We start from the raw sequence: 17,224 nt of genomic DNA on the forward strand, positions 1-17,224 counted from the left end.
GTGAGAGTATCATGCTTCTAAACTGGGACTAATGACATCATCATGCTGTCACTTGATGCAAGACTCCCCCTTAAAGAGGACCTGTAAACTGCCAACAAAAAACTGCAGCTGACATCTCAGTTGGATTTCCGGCACCTCACCGATTGTTGCACCAATATCTCAGGAACCTGAGATGTCTGCTGCAGTTTTTTGGGCAGGTGACAGGTCCTCTTTAAGACCTTGTTCACATCTGCATTTCGGTTTTCTGTTGTTCTGCTCCATCACAGGACCAGAACAACGAAAAACCGGAGCCACCGTAACCTTCGTATGATGGATACCAGCGGCAACCAATGGAACGGCATTGACCTAAATGGGTTTTTTCGGGTTTCCGTCATGGTGCCTGTCATTTTATCTGGCTCAAACTACAAGATCTGCATAGGAAGCCCATAACGGGGCCTCGATGCAGATGTGAATAATGGCTATCCAGATGAATGTGAAAAAGTGTAAGATTCCACACGCCTTTTCTTATAAGTTTTACCATACAGTTTAACAAATGTATTTTAATTTATTAAAATGAAACTTTTTTTAACATTATTATCCACACCACTAATATATCTATATTAACTTTGAAAATTACACATTTCCAAGTGAGCAGTGAATTTCATATCTCAAGAACCTAAATACCGAGAACGTACACTAACATTTCAAAAAATCAATTACTGGAACCCCTATGGATAGACATGAAAGTTCATATATGTCCACAGAGTTTCTCCTTTCCTGAAAAATTTAGACCAACTGTGCACTGTCTGTAAGTCTTATTACTTCCCACACATTTCAGTGCACAAAATGTGCATATTACGTTATTAGCGTGACATGAAGGTGACACTGAATCAAGCGCAGAGATCAACCATGTGGTAAGAACAAGATGTAAGCAAGACATTTTAATTGGCTGCATATGTAGAAAACATGTAAAAAACGGAAAAAAATTACAATATTGCACTAAATAAGTAAATTCTCATGAAGTATCGGCCTTTGTACAGTAAGAAATAGTTGATAAATCCTCTTGACTTTAATACATTAAAAATCACTTTGATCAGCAGAGAGTTCTTATTATATAATACAGCATTGTGCACCTACACAATTTTGTGTCCCTATTGCACTTCTAGGTTAGTTATTGTTATTTTCTAGATTTTCATTTGCATTGTCCGTGTAAATCTCAACTTGTCCCACAAAAAACAAGGCCTCATACAGCTACGTCAACCTAAAGATTAAAAAAAAAAAAGCTATTACAGCTGAAATGACAAGAGAAAAAATATATATATTTTTGTATTCAAGGCCAAAATCAACCTAGTGTTCAATGAGTTAAAGGGGTTTTGCAATAGTCAGAAAACACCTAAATATCTCCCCTAATGCCAAATAAAAATATAATAAACTTCATAATTCTGCTCCATTCCTGTACTGTTAGGCTGGGTTCACACGACCTATTTTCAGACGTAAACGAGGCGTATTATGCCTCGTTTTACGTCTGAAAATAGGGCTACAATACGTCGGCAAACATCTGCCCATTCATTTGAATGGGTTTGCCGACGTACTGTGCAGACGACCTGTAATTTACGCGTCGTCGTTTGACAGCTGTCAAACGACGACGCGTAAATTGACTGCCTCGGCAAAGAAGTGCAGGGCACTTCTTTGCCACGTAATTTGAGCTGTTCTTCATTGAACTCAATGAAGCACAGCTCAAGATTTACGAGCGTCTCAGAGCGTCTCAGACGCCTCGTAAATTACGAGGAGGACCATTTACGTGTGAAACGAGGCAGCTGTTAACAGTCTGTCTTTTCACACGTAAATGCCTCTCATCGTGTGAACATACCCTTACTGCAGTAAGCAGCAATAAGAGCATGTCATTGCATAATCCAGCAAACCAAATGATCAAGCAGGGCAACATGAATCTATTAACAGGCTGCTATTGTCTTAGTGTTCCTTTCTGCTCATAAAGGGAATAACTGACAACAGATAAGGCTTTCTGTGATAGAAGTTAGGCTATGTTTGGGCATTACATTCAGCGGGACTGTTTAAAACAGTTGAGGCAAGATGTACTGATATATAACGGCCGATTGTATGCCAAAAGGACAAACCTGTTTACTGTGAATTTTGGGTTTGCCTTCCTATGGGGAAAAAAAGACATGGTCAGAATTCCTGCAAGCTGCCATGGAAGATTGAAGCTAGGCTACAATCGTGGTAACTTGCGATCATACGGCAACAGAAATATGCTGTAGAGCAATAGACTTGAGTTTTTTCTTTTTTAATATATATATATATATATATATATATATATATACATATATATATATATATATATATATATATATACATATATATATATATATATATATATATATATATATATATATATATATATATATATATATATATATATATATATATATATATATAAAGTGGTAGCACTTTTCTAGAATATGCCATCACTTTCTTATCATTGAGTGTCTGACTGCCAGGACCCCCACCGATCCTTAATTCACGTTGTGGCTCCTCTGTTACTAATTTTCCCTGTACAGCGATGCTCCATACACTGTGGAAAACTTTTACAATGTAAGCTTATGAGAAAAATATTTCGCAACGCAACAACTAGAGAAATCTTCTGCAGAGTTGCAGAATATTTCTCCCATAGGCATACATTGTAGTTTTCTGCAGCGTATTTTTACGCTGCGGAAATGCAAAGTCAAATACACCACGTGTGAATGCACAATATCATGGACTCATGTGTTGCACAGCAGCGCTCCTGGCAGCCCGCTGTGGATGGAAGAAACCTCTGTCTTCGTTTTTGGAACAGTTAGACCCTTAGGCTGGGTTCACACGAGCATGTTCGGTCCGTAAAGCCCGCAACGTATTTCGGCCGCAAGTCCTGGACCGAACACACTGCAGGGAGCCGGGCTCCTAGCATCATAGTTATGTACGACGCTAGGAGTCCCTGTCTCTCCGTGGAACTACTGTCCCGTACTGAAAACATGATTACAGTACGGGATAGATGTCCTGCAGCGAGGCAGGGACTCCTAGCATCGTACATAACTATGATGCTAGGAGCCCGACTCCCTGCAGTGTGTTCGGTCCGGGACTTGGGGCCGAAATACGTTCCGTTCATTACGGACGTAACATGCTCGTGTGAATCCAGTCTTACCGATCAGAATATAATGACATACCCTAGCAATCTGCAACCACATGCTAAGATAGGAACACCCCTCTAATAACAGTTGTGTTTTGCATTTCTATTTTTCCATTTGAGATAATTTCTACAATATTAACTACACCACAACCCTATAATAACTTTAGAATATGTTTTTCAATTGATTAATGTGCATATGTTAAAAAATTTTTTTAACATTTTCAGAGTAGTAGTAATATAATAAGATATTAAGACGGCCGTCTGTAAATCCTTTGCATCTTTGATTTTCTTTCCACCCAAATACATAATGTACTATTATTGAAGGCAATTTTATTTCTTGTAAATTATGATGAGCTACTAAAGCACTTAGCAGCATGTAAAATACATATTATATATACAGTACATGACTGATAATATTTCCCACCCCAGTCCAAATGACTCTTTGTAAACCCAGCTTCAGATATTTGTTTTGGGAACGCTGATAAGATTTCAGCGTCTGCCTTTTAATTTGTTGAGAAGATTAAAAGCCTAGAGAGCCTCAAATGTGCATGTTTTAATATTCTTACTCTTTTCTGCTGTCACTAAAAAGAATATTTTGTTTTGACCCTCCATAACCTTACTGGCATGTAGAAGTCTACAGATTTATAGAAGTCTGCAGTGCATAACCAGATGTCAGGGGGTTTTATTGTAACTGGTCAGTGCCTTTAGCTTTGATGTGGATTCTATACTGTTGAGTGTAACATTTTCATTTGTCGTGAGACTATTGCTATATCCCGAGCAGAAAATTACGAAACAATTTTTGTTTGGCTAATTCGGCACAATGCAACGTTATAATTGACATCTTCATATCTTCATTAAATCAGCCACACAGTGAGAATTTTACTCATCTGAAACATTACATCCTCATAACCAATATACAGTTCTAGCACATAATGGTTAGAAAATAATGTAATGATATACGAATAAATGTATTGTCTTGCAGATTAATCTCCCATGCATATGGAAATCTTATCCCGCAGCATAACAATGTGCACATGTATTTGGAGCTTTCATCTCATTCTTTCCAGTTTCTCTTCGCACATAAATGTAGAGGGTGAAACCCAGGTCAGGCTGACAGTTTGTGCCTAATATAAATGACTTACTGGGTTGCTTGCTCTTGGTTATTTCATAATGGTGATGTATACAATGTAATGTTCTACTGACATCCTGGAGTCATGGTCAAAATTATTGTGTGGGAGTCTGAGTGATTTTCGGTTTCTTTCTTCTATTAGTTCCTGCACCTTAAACTGCTAGAATTCTTTTAAGGTACAGATTTACTCATGCTATATACTTATCTGATTGAATGTGCCTGAACACAAATTGCTTACTTTAATTACCTTTCTCTGAAGCATATTGCATCCATAGTACATGGGATGTTGAACAAATCAAAATAATCCTGTGCTTAGATTTCATTAAAAATTCTCAAAGAATAATATAATAACGAAAATGCATTTATTTTCAGAAAATCCAAAATATTTTTTGAAATATCTTTTTTTTTTCTCAGCCGTGAAGTAAAATGACCGATTTCCGATACATAAAATCCTGGGCTGCAGTAATTCATGCTTAGCAAGTCTTCCAAACTTGAAACTAAGTAATACAGTATGTAGTCAGCTCTGGGTAATAAAGTTTCACAATATTAGCCGCAAATCTCTATATGCATGCATTTTACATTCAACTTTTTTATTATTATTATAGAGGCTTGAGGTGTATTATAAACAAAAAATAGCTTGGGCATAGCACTCTCCTCAGCGGTAGGGGCTGTAATGCACGTTACCACAGGCATGTCCGCTATAGACAGTGTTCACTTGTGGTAAATAAACCAGCGAGTCACCGTGGAAAGTGAAGTCTGTGTGCTTGTAGGGTGGGGGCCTGGGTGGTATATGGCCCTTGCAGGTGTGTCATGGCATGAAGATGGTATGAAGCAGGAGATCGGTTGCAAACTCAAACTTTACTATGCCTCAGCACAACCGGCCACAGCAGGAAACACTGCAACAGTTCTTCTCAATATGAGAGGCACAGTTCTTTGACATGATTCAGGCATTCAGATAATGGCTGGCGCACTCGCTTGCTGTCGTAGACAAGACCAATGGCACCTTTACCTAATACAGGCTTTGGTCCAGCAAAATTAGGCCTAGTAGGCCGCAACTGGCTTACTGCTTGCTTGTTGTTCATAAAGTAAGTCTTCTGCCTGTACATACAACTGCTCACACAACTCTCACATGCAATCAAAGGGAAGGCTCCTGCCCGTCACCCGCAACCAGGGCTGCCATCAGGAATTTCTGGGCCCCATACTGCCAATGAGTCTGGGCCCCTGCCCCCCTCGTTATTAGGAGGGGGGGGTGAAATGTAAAGGGGCGGAGCAGGGCAGAGACAGGAGGTGGGTGTCGGAGGGCAAAGGGGAGAGACTAAGTGCCAGGGCTGGGAGAACTGAAGGTAGCAGTGGTAGCCAGGGGGGAGACGCAACCTAACAGGGGCTCTGTGGAGTGACAGGGAAGAGGTGTGTGTGTGTGTGTGTGTGTGTGTCTGTGTGTGTGTGTGTGTGTTTGTGTGTGTGTGTGTGTGTGTGTGTGTAGAATCTGTCAGGGTGTAGGAGGGCAATATAAACAAAAATCATTACACTGAAGCCCTATACACAGGAGAGTCACTCACCAAAATGTAGTCCCTAAGATCTCCCACCGCCACGGGCATGTCTGGATGATGCTTTTGCATTCTCTTCACACGCTGCACACACGTTATCTGTGTAAAAACCACACAACAAAATTAATTCAGACACCAAACCAGAAAAAAATTCAGATCCTAGACCAGACCTGTTAGGTAATTCAGACACCTTTCCACCAGACCCCTACCTGTGGCCAGAGTTTAGCATTTAGACTTTTATCTACAGGGGGGCTGTGTCTGGAGCTATCTACAGGGGGCAGTGTGTGGAACTATCTACAGGGGGGGGGGGTTGTGTGGCACTATCTACAGGGCGGTGTGTGTGGCACTATCTACTGGGGGGTGTGTGTGGTACTATCTACAGGGGGGTGTGTGGCACTATCTACAGGGGGGTGTGTGTGGCGCTATCTACAGGTGGTGTGGAGCGCTATTTACAGGGGTTGTGTGTGGCGCTATCTACAGGGGGCTGTGTGTGGCGCTATCTACAGGGGAGGTGTGTGGCACTATCTACAGGGGGGTGTGTGGCACTATCTACAGGGGTGTGTGTGGCACTATGTACTGGGGTGTGTGTGGCGCTATGTACAGGCGGGTGTGTGTGGCGCTATCTACAGGGGGCTGTGTGTGGTGCTATCTGCAGGGGTGGGTGTGGCGCTATCTACAGGGTGGGTGTGGCGCTATCTACATGGGATTGTGTGGTGCCATCTACAGGGGGCAGTGTGTGGCACTATCTACAGGGGAGTGTGTGTGTGGCGCTATCTACAGGGAGTATGTTTGGCGCTAACTACAGGGGAGTGTGTGGCACTCTCTACAGGGGATTCCAGTCCAGGAGGAGACCCTGACCTCACTGTCCATATATGGACAGTGACCTCAGGGGCTACCTCTAGGAGAGGAATCCCCGGCCAGAGTGTCGGCAACTCTCTGGCCGGGGATTCCGCTCCTGGATGGGTGAATGGCAGAGCAGGAAGCTGATACTTTCCTGCTCTGAATATGGCAGTGGCTGAGACACGTCTGGGACAGTAATTTGCCGGGACTGCATCTGTAGATTCAGGACAGTCCCTGCAAATTCAGGACTGTTGCTAACTTTGCCTCCGGTATAAGCTTTCTCCCCCTGCCCAGGTATACTCTCTCCTTCCTCTACCCCTCCCCATGTATAATTTCTCCCATCCCTTCAGATATCATCACTTTTCACCCAATTATTACCCCCCCCCCCCATTGTATAATGCCTCCTCCAGTGGAGGGATGTCACGATACCAGAATTTGGACTTCGGTACCGATGCTTTGTGTAGTATTGCGATTTCGATAACAAAGCGATACTTTGCCAACAGTAATAAAAAAACAAAACAGTTCTTCCATTTCTTATGTGAGGTAAGAGGTGTGATGGTAAATTTAACCTCCATGTGCCTCACATTAATAATAATTAACCCCATCATGTTCATCAATTATAATGGGTTAATGTGTAAGATACATGATGGGGTTAATTACTATTAATGTGAGGCACATGGAGGTTAAATTCATCACACCTCGTGCCCCACATTATTAAGTGAAAGAAGTTTTTATTTTATTTTTTTACAGCGTACACATCATAAATGACGCAAAAAAATTGTTGTGCAGGTTATTACGGCCGCGCGAATACTGAATGTGTATATTTTATGTATTGAGACTTATTTTAATGTGTTTTGTAAAACAGGTGTAGGTGTATATTTTTTTTATTTAACATTACTTTATGTTTTTACTTTATTTTGTAAACTTTAATGTACTGGTATATATCTATATACGGATAGTACACAGGCAGTTGTTAGGACAGACCTGAGTATGCCCTAACAGGAAATATGGTAGGACAGTCCTGGGGTCCTTCATTGGACCCTGGCTGTCTGCCCATATATGGTATGTCCCTCAATCGCGTCACAGGGATTCCTGCGACGCGATCCAAGGGGCATCCCCCTTCTTATTTTCCCCTGAATGCTGCAGTCAGCTTTGATCGCAGCATTCAGGGGAATAGCGGAGGAGATGAGAGGTTTCTTTGATCTCTGCCTTTATAGAGTGGGACTGTGGCTGTGTAATACAACCATTGCCCAGCCCCGCACGCGGTCAGCACGAGGTGATGCGGGCAGCGCTGCACTAATGAGCGGCGGTTCAGGCACTGAAGACAGAACATGCAAATTCAGGACTGTTGCTAACTTTGCCTCCGGTATAAGCTTTCTCCCCCTGCCCAGGTATACTCTCTCCTTCCTCTACCCCTCCCCATGTTTTGTAGTGCGGCCGCCATGTTCTGTTTTCAGTGCCGCCACTCATTAGTACAGCGCTGGCCGCATTGCATCATCCTGGCGGCGCGCACATGTCAGGACTCCGGAGCGGGGCCGTAACTGTATCACACAGCCGCAGCTCCGCTCTCATACATTCATGTATTACAATATTGAGCTGTGCGGCCGCACAGCTTAGTATCGAAATACATGAAATAACGGTATCGAACCGTTTGGGGGTGCACGGTATCGAAACCGTATCAAAGTTTTGATGCATCGTGCATCCCTACTCAAGTGCCATCCTCCCTCCATTATTATCTCCTTCCCACTCTAGCATAATTTCCCTCCCCATTATCATCTCCCTGCCCCCATTATCATCTCCCTGCCCCATTATCATCTCCCTGCCCCCATTATCATCTCCCTGCCCAATTATCATCTCCCTGCCCCCATTATCATCTCCCTGCCCCCATTATCATCTCCCTGCCCCCATTATCATCTCCCTGCCCCATTATCATCTCCCTGCCCCCATTATCATCTCCCTGCCCCCATTATCATCTCCCTGCCCCAATTATCATCTCCCTGCCCCCATTATCATCTCCCTGCCCCATTATCATCTAACTCTACCCCCATTATCATCTCCCTGCCCCCATTATCATCTAACTCTACCCCCATTATCATCTCCCTGCCCCCATTATCATCTCCCTGCCCCCATTATCATCTAGCTCTACCCCCTCCCCATAGAAAGCAAAAATCTTCCCCACGTCTGTATTAGTTTACACTGCAGCATGGGATTGTATCACTCAGCTCTACAACGGCTCTTTTCTCCTGTCCTGTGTAAACAGAGGGAGAAGACAGGTTTATTGTCACATGTTACACAGGACGGGAGATAAGAGCCGTAGAGCTGATACAATCCTATGCTGCAGTGTTAACATAATACAGAGGGGGGTAAGATATTTACTTTCTATGGGGGCAGGAGGAGATTTTTTCAGGAGGCTCCGGGCAGCAGCAGCTGGACACAGACATAACTCAGTACTCACTGTGTCTGAAGAAGAAGACGACGACTGCTGCTGGACGTATCCTCCGAGGCTGAGCTCATAACTCCCGCTGCTGTGATGTCTCCTCCCCGCACGCTGTCACGCTGTTGTGGAGGAGGAGGGGCGGGCACATCTCACTCTCCAGCGGGCCCTTACGGTTATTCTGATGTAATGAACGGGCCCCTGCTTCGTGATGGGACCTGTTCCTTTCACCGTAATGAAATCGTAAGAGCCACAATGCCGTGAGTATATTAATTCCAGCGGCAGAGTGCGGGCCCCTTTTTTTTAAATTTATGCCCGGGCCCCTCACTGCAGTACCCCCAGTACCCCCCTGATGGCGGCCCTGCCCGCAACACGCTTGTAATGGCAGGAAGGAGGTGAAGGGAAAGTGAGCCCTAATCTACCCACCGCCCTGTCCCTGCCTACTTGCAACGACCCGCCCTAGGCGACGAGGTACAACTGGGCGGCGGTCCCTACGCTGGCTAAGTGCACAGGAAGACAAACAGGGAACACGCAAGGGAAGGGGCAGTAGCCACGGAACGCCACGAGGAAACGGGGCGGCGAACGAACAGTCAGGACCAGGACGAAGGAGTACACCCGAGCGGGCACGGAGACAGAAGCAAGCCAGGGCAAGCAAAGCAGGTCAAGCAGAACTGCAGCAAGGCAGAAGCACGGCAGAAGCAGGCTGGAGCAAGCAGCAGTGGGGCCAGGAATCCAAAAGAATTACAAGCACTGAGGGAGAGCACAGGGCAGGTAATAAAGGGCAGGGGGCGGAGCTAACTCCGAGAGACCAGGCCGCGATAGGCTCTCCCACTCCTGAGCCTGCCACCCTGGTTGGTGGGAGATGGTGTCAGTCGAACAGGTCTGGCCTCAGGTGTGGATTGATTAATCCCAGGAGTATAGCTAGATGAAGTACCTGGCAGATCCCTAACAACGCTCAAAGACAAAAAATTTAGGCCCAACGATACTGCTTTCACTTCTCCAGCAGCTTTACATTCCTGACAAACAGCGCTGCAGCAGCTCTCCAAGCAGATCTCTCTATAACGCAAGCCCAGGTTAACTGACGGAAAGACCAAAGTTGTATAAAGCAAGTGCTGCGTCTCTTGCGCTAGCAATACATACAAAATAGCATCTGGGCGTACATCCCGGCACCTACAATTATATCAAAGCCAACCATTATCATATATGTACAATAAACAGTCACAATATTACAGTGAATTAACATAAAAGCAGAAGTACAAATAAGTACACAGGCCATACTGGCCACATAAGTGCAGTAGGCCGGATAGGCCTCCTATCCTGCAGAAAGCCACTTAGAGAGAACAAAACCATATATATATGCAGCACTTAAATACACTGTGCATGTAGATAAGCATAACTCCTTTTGAGTATGTAGTTATATAAATAACAGGGTTTAAGGGCGGGGGATTCTCCCCCACATTCTTACATGCTTTTGCCTTCTTACTCTACTTAGCATGTTTATTAGGTCTACCTTCCCACTAACCTTTTTTCACCGCTTTAAAATACATGTATTTTAAGTGTTTTTAAAGGGGTTTTCCCCTCTTGGATATTTATTACAAATACACAGGATAAGCCATAAATGCTCGATAGATGCGGGTCCCACCTTTAGGACTAGCATCTATCCCTAGAACGGGACCTCCTGACCCCATCCTGCCTTTTCCGGCTCACGCTGCTCCCCGGCCTCTGTCTAAAGAGATGATCGGCAGTATGGGAACAGCCAAGCTTGCTAAAGAAGAAGATGAGAGTTTTGGCAACGGGATAGCTACGCTGTTTCAAAACCACTGGAGTTACGGAACGCACAGTGTGAACCCAGCCTCTGCATCTGAAATAAAATATTTGGGAAATCTAGAAAAGGGTTTGGCTAGCCTAAGAATTTAGATATTTTGAAGTAGAAAATTGTCAACCAAGATAGAATCTACCGACTATGTAATACTCATATGATCAGGCAGAACCTTGGCTATTTTTAGAGGATAACTGACAGTTATTCTATTGCTAACTTTAGTCTGTTTTGCTTTAGGCTAGGAGGCTAATTACTGAAGCTGAGGGGCGTGGCTAAGAAGGGGCTAGATGGTCACTCTGCCTCGGCCACAAAAAAGTCTAGCTATGACTCTGCTATAGCAGACACCTTTCCCCAATACTACACCTTTATTTTTATTTTTTTTGCTAAGTCAAACTCCCTCAGTCTATCTCCAGCTGGAGATGGAGTGGACCAGTAGGATCTGAACCCCTGTTATCTCCATAAAATGATTTTCTCACTATTTAGTCGCTGATTCATGCTAACATACAGCAACATGTATACATATTAATTATACCTGCATTCATTTCTTTTGTACAGTACCAGTATATATCAAGATCATGATGATGCCACATGTTGAATACTTATCTCACTATCAGGGTTGGATTCACACGAACGTGTATTGGGTCCGTGCGGGCCGCGTGGTTTTCACGCGCCACGCACAGACCAATACAAGTCTATGGGGCAGTACAGACAGTCCGTGCTTTTTGCGCAGCGTTTGTCCGCTGCGCAAAAAGCGCGACATGCTCAATATCTCCGCGTATTTCGCGCATCACGCACCCATTGAAGTCAATGGGTGCGTGAAAACCACGCAGGTCGCACGGAAGCACTTCCGTGCGAACCGACTGTTTCGCGCACCAGCTGTCAAAAGGATGAATGTAAACAGAAAAGCACCACGTGCTTTTCTGTTTCCAAACATCCAAACGGAGTGTCTTTGAGATGACCGAACCCGGACAACCGAACCGAACTTCACCGGGTTCGGCCGAACTCGTTTTGGCCGAACCCGGCAAAAAAATTTCCGGTACGCGACGACAGGAGATAGTCACTGTCCAGGGTGCTGAAAGAGTTAAACTGTTTCAGCACCCTGGACAGTGACTTCCGATCCAAATATACATGAACGTGTAAAAAAAAAAAGAAGTTCTGACTTACCGATAACTCCCGGCTTCTTCCTCCAGTCTGACCTCCCGGGATGACAATTCAGTCCAAATGACAGCACCAGCCAATCACAGGCCAAGCACAGGCTGCAGCGGTCACATGGACTGCCGCGTCATCCAGGGAGGTGGGGCCCGATGTCAAGAGAGGCGCGTCACCAAGGACGCGTCACCAAGGACGCGTCACCAAGGCAACGGCCGGGAGGGAAGTTCTCGGTAGGTAACATTTTCTTTTTTTTAACAGGCTTCTCGATATTGTGATCGGCATTCACTGTCGAGGGTGCTGAAAGAGTTACTGCCGATCAGTTAACTCTTTCAGCACCCTGGACAGTGACTGACGTCGACTAGACTCATCTCTATGATGGCGGCTGCGCGAAAATCACGCAGCCGCGCATCATACACTGATGACACACAGAGCTGTCAAGTGCCTTTTGCGCACGCAAAACGCTGCGTTTTTTTGCGTGCGCAAAACGCACACGCTCGTGTAAATGAGGCCTTATACTGGAACAATAATCCTCATCTACACAAAGCAGAATATTTAAAGCTGTATCATTAAATCAAAACAAAAAGAATAACTAAGGCTCATTTATTAAAATGGTTTATTTTTTAAATTCTTTAAAAGGCCCTAAACTATGCATGTATTTAGAAAATTGTGGATGACATGTCAAGTGGTTTTTGCGCGCGCAAAACGCCGCGATTTTTGCTCGCGCAAAAACGCAACGTTCGTCTGAATCAGCCCTCATACACACTATCATGTGCTGAAAGTAGCCTGATCAGTTGTAATCACCACTTTATTAAAGGGGTTGCCTGACAAAAAGAAAAACTATTATTTTGCTTTTGGAAAATAAAGAAACTTTCAACTTCCACTGTCGCGGCTGATTTAGAGACGAAAAGGGGGCTGGCTTAGCTGATGAATCCAAGCGACCATTTCCGACTGAAAATCTGCATTTTGTGCAGGTTTGAAAACTAAAGTATATAAGTTTCTTTATTTTACAAAAGAAAAAAATAATAAATAATTTTTCTTTTTGTCGGGCAAACCCTTTAACAAAATGTCCAAACATGCTACCTATATGGAATTCCTCAGTCGCACTCATCCCAGCTGAATAATCTACTGATAGCTGAAAAAAAATCAAACATTAACATATCCATTTACTAAAAGATAATTTTTTATTAGGACGAAAAAAAATAGGATAAATTTTGGGAAGGTAATGACAGATGTCGTCGATGTCATTTGTTTCATCCAACAATTTTCGTAAGGGGAAAGTGACCTTTTAATGTAGGACGAAGAGAACCCTCTTACCCTACAACATACACTACCGTTCAAAAGTTTGGGGTCACCCAGACAATTTTGTGTTTTCCATGAAAAATGACTAGAAAATATAGTCAAGACATTGACAAGGTTAGAAATAATGATTTTTATTTGAAATAATAATTTTCTCCTTCAAACTTTGCTTTCGTCAAAGCATGCTCCATTTGCAGAAATTACAGCATTGCAGACCTTTGGCATTCTAGCTGTTAATTTGCTGAGGTAATCGGGAGAAATTTCACCCCATGCTTCCAGAAGGCCCTCCCACAAGTTGGATTGGCTTGATAAGCACTTCTTGCGTACCATACGGTCAAGCTGCTCCCACAACAGCTCTATGGGGTTGAGATCTGGTGACTGCGCTGGCCACTCCATTACATATAGAATACCAGCTGCCTGCTTCTTCCCTAAATAGTTCTTGCATAATTTGGAGGTGTGCTTTGGGTCATTGTCCTGTTGTAGGATGAAATTGGCTCCAATCAAGCGCTGTCCACAGGGTATGGCATGGCGTTGCAAAATGGAGTGATAGCCTTCCTTATTCAAAATCCCTTTTACCTTGTACAAATCTCCCACTTTACCAGCACCAAAGCAACCCCAGACCATCACATTACCTCCACCATGCTTGACAGATGGCGTCAGGCACTCTTCCAGCATCTTTTCAGTTGTTCTGTGTCTCACAAATGTTCTTCTGTGGGATCCAAACACCTCAAACTTCAATTCGTCTGTCCATAACACTTTTTTCCAATCTTCCTCTGTCCAATGTCTGTGTGCTTTTGCACATATTAATATTTTCCTTTTATTAGCCAGTCTCAGATATGGCTTTTTCTTTGCCACTCTGCCCTGAAGGCCAGCATCCCGGAGTCGCCTCTTCACTGTAGACATTGACACTGGCGTTTTGCGGGTACTATTTAATGAAGCTGCCAGTTGAGGACCTGTGAGGCGTCTATTTCTCAAACTAGAGACTCTAATGTACTTGTCTTGTTGCTCAGTTGTGCAGCGGGGCCTCCCACTTCTCTTTCTACTCTGGTTAGAGACTGTGTGTGCTGTCCTCTGAAGGGAGTAGTACACACCGTTGTAGGAAATCTTCAGTTTCTTGGCAATTTCTCGCATGGAATAGCCTTCATTTCTAAGAACAAGAATAGACTGTCGAGTTTCACATGAAAGCTCTCTTTTTCTAGCCATTTTGAGAGTTTAATCGAACCCACAAATGTAATGCTCCAGATACTCAACTAGCTCAAAGGAAGGTCAGTTTTATAGCTCTTCTAAACAGCAAAACTGTTTACAGCGGTGCTAACATAATTGAACAAGGGTTTTCAAGTGTTTTCTAATCATCCATTAGCCTTCTAACACAGTTAGCAAACACAATGTACCATTAGAACACTGGAGTGATGGTTGCTGGAAATGGGCCTCTATACACCTATGTAGATATTGCATTAAAAACCAGACGTTTGCAGCTAGAATAGTCATTTAGCACATTAACAATGTATAGAGTGTATTTCTGATTAATTTAATGTTATCTTCATTGAAAAAAACTGTGCTTTTCTTTCAAAAATAAGGAAATTTCTAAGTGACCCTAAACTTTTGAACGGTAGTGTACAATACAATAGTTATGTAATAGATCAGTAGCTTCCTGTAAGATGATCCATGAGTTCTGCATATGGTCATATATAACTCTTGTGTATTATATATTTCCTGTTGCATATATGCACTGAATGACCACTTTATTATAGACATTTGCCCTGTCACGAATGGAGCTTCCCTGTATGAAAATTAGATACATGACCCCAGAGTGCAGAATAAAATCAATTGAGCAAGTTTTTCATGGATCGGTGTAAACCCACATTAGATTGGAAAAAATCAAGCTTTCTTAATGACTTTAAACGAGGCATGGTAATTGTTGCTAGTGTAGTCAGGGCAAGTATGTTAATACTGCCAAATTTGTGGGGTTTTCTCATGCAACGGTGTCGAGAGTATATCAAGAATGGTGTGATTATGGAAAAACATCCAGCCAAAGGGGATACTGTGGACATCAACGACTTGTTTTGACAAGCAGGCAGTGCACAGTCAAGCAAATTGCAGCCACATACCCTGCTGATGCTCCAATTCACGTGTCGGAATGCACAACTCATCGTTCCTTAGCATGGATGGACTGTAACAGCAGTAGACCAGTGTGAACGCCATTGCTGTCCAAGGAAAACAGAAAGGCAAGACTCCAGTGGGCAAAAGAGCACAGAAATTTGATCCCTAAGCAGTGGAAAAACATCGCCTAGTCAGATGAATCCAGAATTCTGTTGCACCATGCTGATGGGAGGGTCGGAATTTGTCGCACGCAGCATGAATCAATGAACCCTTCTTGTAAGGTGTCAACAGTTCAGGCTGGTGGAGGTGTCACAATGATGTGGGGAATGTTTCCTTGGCTTACTCTGGGTCCTCTGATACCTGTGGATGGACGTTTGAACAGTAGGGCTTACCTAAACATTGTAGGCAAACAAGTCCATTCCTTCATGGCAGATGTTAACCTTATGGCAGAAGGACACTTTAGCAGCAACTGTGAGAAGCTATCCTGTCCACATGGGCTAATATTCCTGCAGAACAATTTCAACACCTAGTGGAATCTATGCCACAGCGAATTGCTGTGGTTCTGGAGGCCAAAGGAGGTTTAATGGGCTTTTAGATGGGTGTCTCTAATAAAGTGGCCATTCAGTGTATAGCGCCAACATATTCCACAGCGCTGCACACAGATTTTCACCATTGACATTAGTGTTGCATCTAATTTCCTTATCTCAGATATATACAACTTAACTGGTATTAAATTAACCTATCAGTATATATTTTTTTGTGGAAATGGAGGAACCCAGTGTCCGAAGGTAACCCATGCAAACATTAGGAGATGATACAAACTCCACGCAGATGATACCCCTGGTCGGATTTTAACCCAATACCCCAGTGCGGCAAGAAAACATTTCTTAGCCACCGCATGAAAGTCATTCTATCTTAAATATTAACAATTAATACCCTATATTCCTCAGATACCCATAAAGATTACTGCACACACACAATATTCCGTATATCATGTACATGCTTCCTAAAACTTTACATTGCACTACTGAGCACAATCTTTTTCAGTGGACAGAACCGATAAAATAGAAACTGCATTATATAAATGCATCCTGATAAAACTACATACATTGCATTGTTATGCATCAAACCAAGCAAAATAGATGGGGATCACTGTACCCTATAAAGTCCAAGTTGATAATTCAACAATAACATTTTGTCAACTCCATGGTGAGTTTCCATATTCTATTTGGTCAAGGTCATTCCTATAAGGTCAAATTATGCAACATTCAAACTGCTATTTTTGACTGTTATACAAGGTAGGGAGATACAATGGCTTATGTACCTGCCAAGGAAAAATAGTATTTATAGTGTAGACTCCTTATTACAGCCTGCACCACATGTGACCCGAAGGCAACACATATCAATATTAGGCCACTATTCATTCTACATCACAGGATTGTTTAGTGGTAGCGTTCACAACCAGCTTTTTATTAGGTTAATATCCCTTGGGCAAAAAATACTTATCCATATTGTATAATGATGTTTCTTACTTAAATAATCCATATGAAAAAAGTAGCTGGAGGCCTTTCAATATATAAGACAACAAAACACAAATGGTTCTATTAAGTTGCTGAACAGCTTATTTTTTATGTATTCAGTATTGTAGCTTTTCCTTCATATGCTGATGCTTTGTATTACTATTGAACTATAATTATGTAGCATTCTGCATCAATATTCATTAGCTTACATATCAGTCTCTCATTAT

At 43.1% G+C, this 17,224-nt stretch overlaps 1 long non-coding RNA gene across 1 annotated transcript; it reads right to left on the reverse strand.

The window, feature by feature from the left end:
* Window positions 1-1,001: 1,001 nt before the first annotated feature.
* On the reverse strand, window positions 1,002-9,220 carry LOC142652727 (uncharacterized). Its single transcript, XR_012847903.1, has 4 exons — window positions 9,132-9,220; window positions 5,849-5,935; window positions 2,115-2,144; window positions 1,002-1,240 (listed from the first exon to the last, which is right to left on the reverse strand). It is a non-coding gene; the product is annotated as an uncharacterized LOC142652727 (long non-coding RNA).
* Between the last annotated feature and the right edge of the window lie 8,004 nt (window positions 9,221-17,224).

The sequence above is a fragment of the Rhinoderma darwinii genome, chromosome 5 (genome assembly GCF_050947455.1).
Source record: "Rhinoderma darwinii isolate aRhiDar2 chromosome 5, aRhiDar2.hap1, whole genome shotgun sequence".
Lineage (NCBI taxonomy): Eukaryota > Metazoa > Chordata > Amphibia > Anura > Rhinodermatidae > Rhinoderma > Rhinoderma darwinii.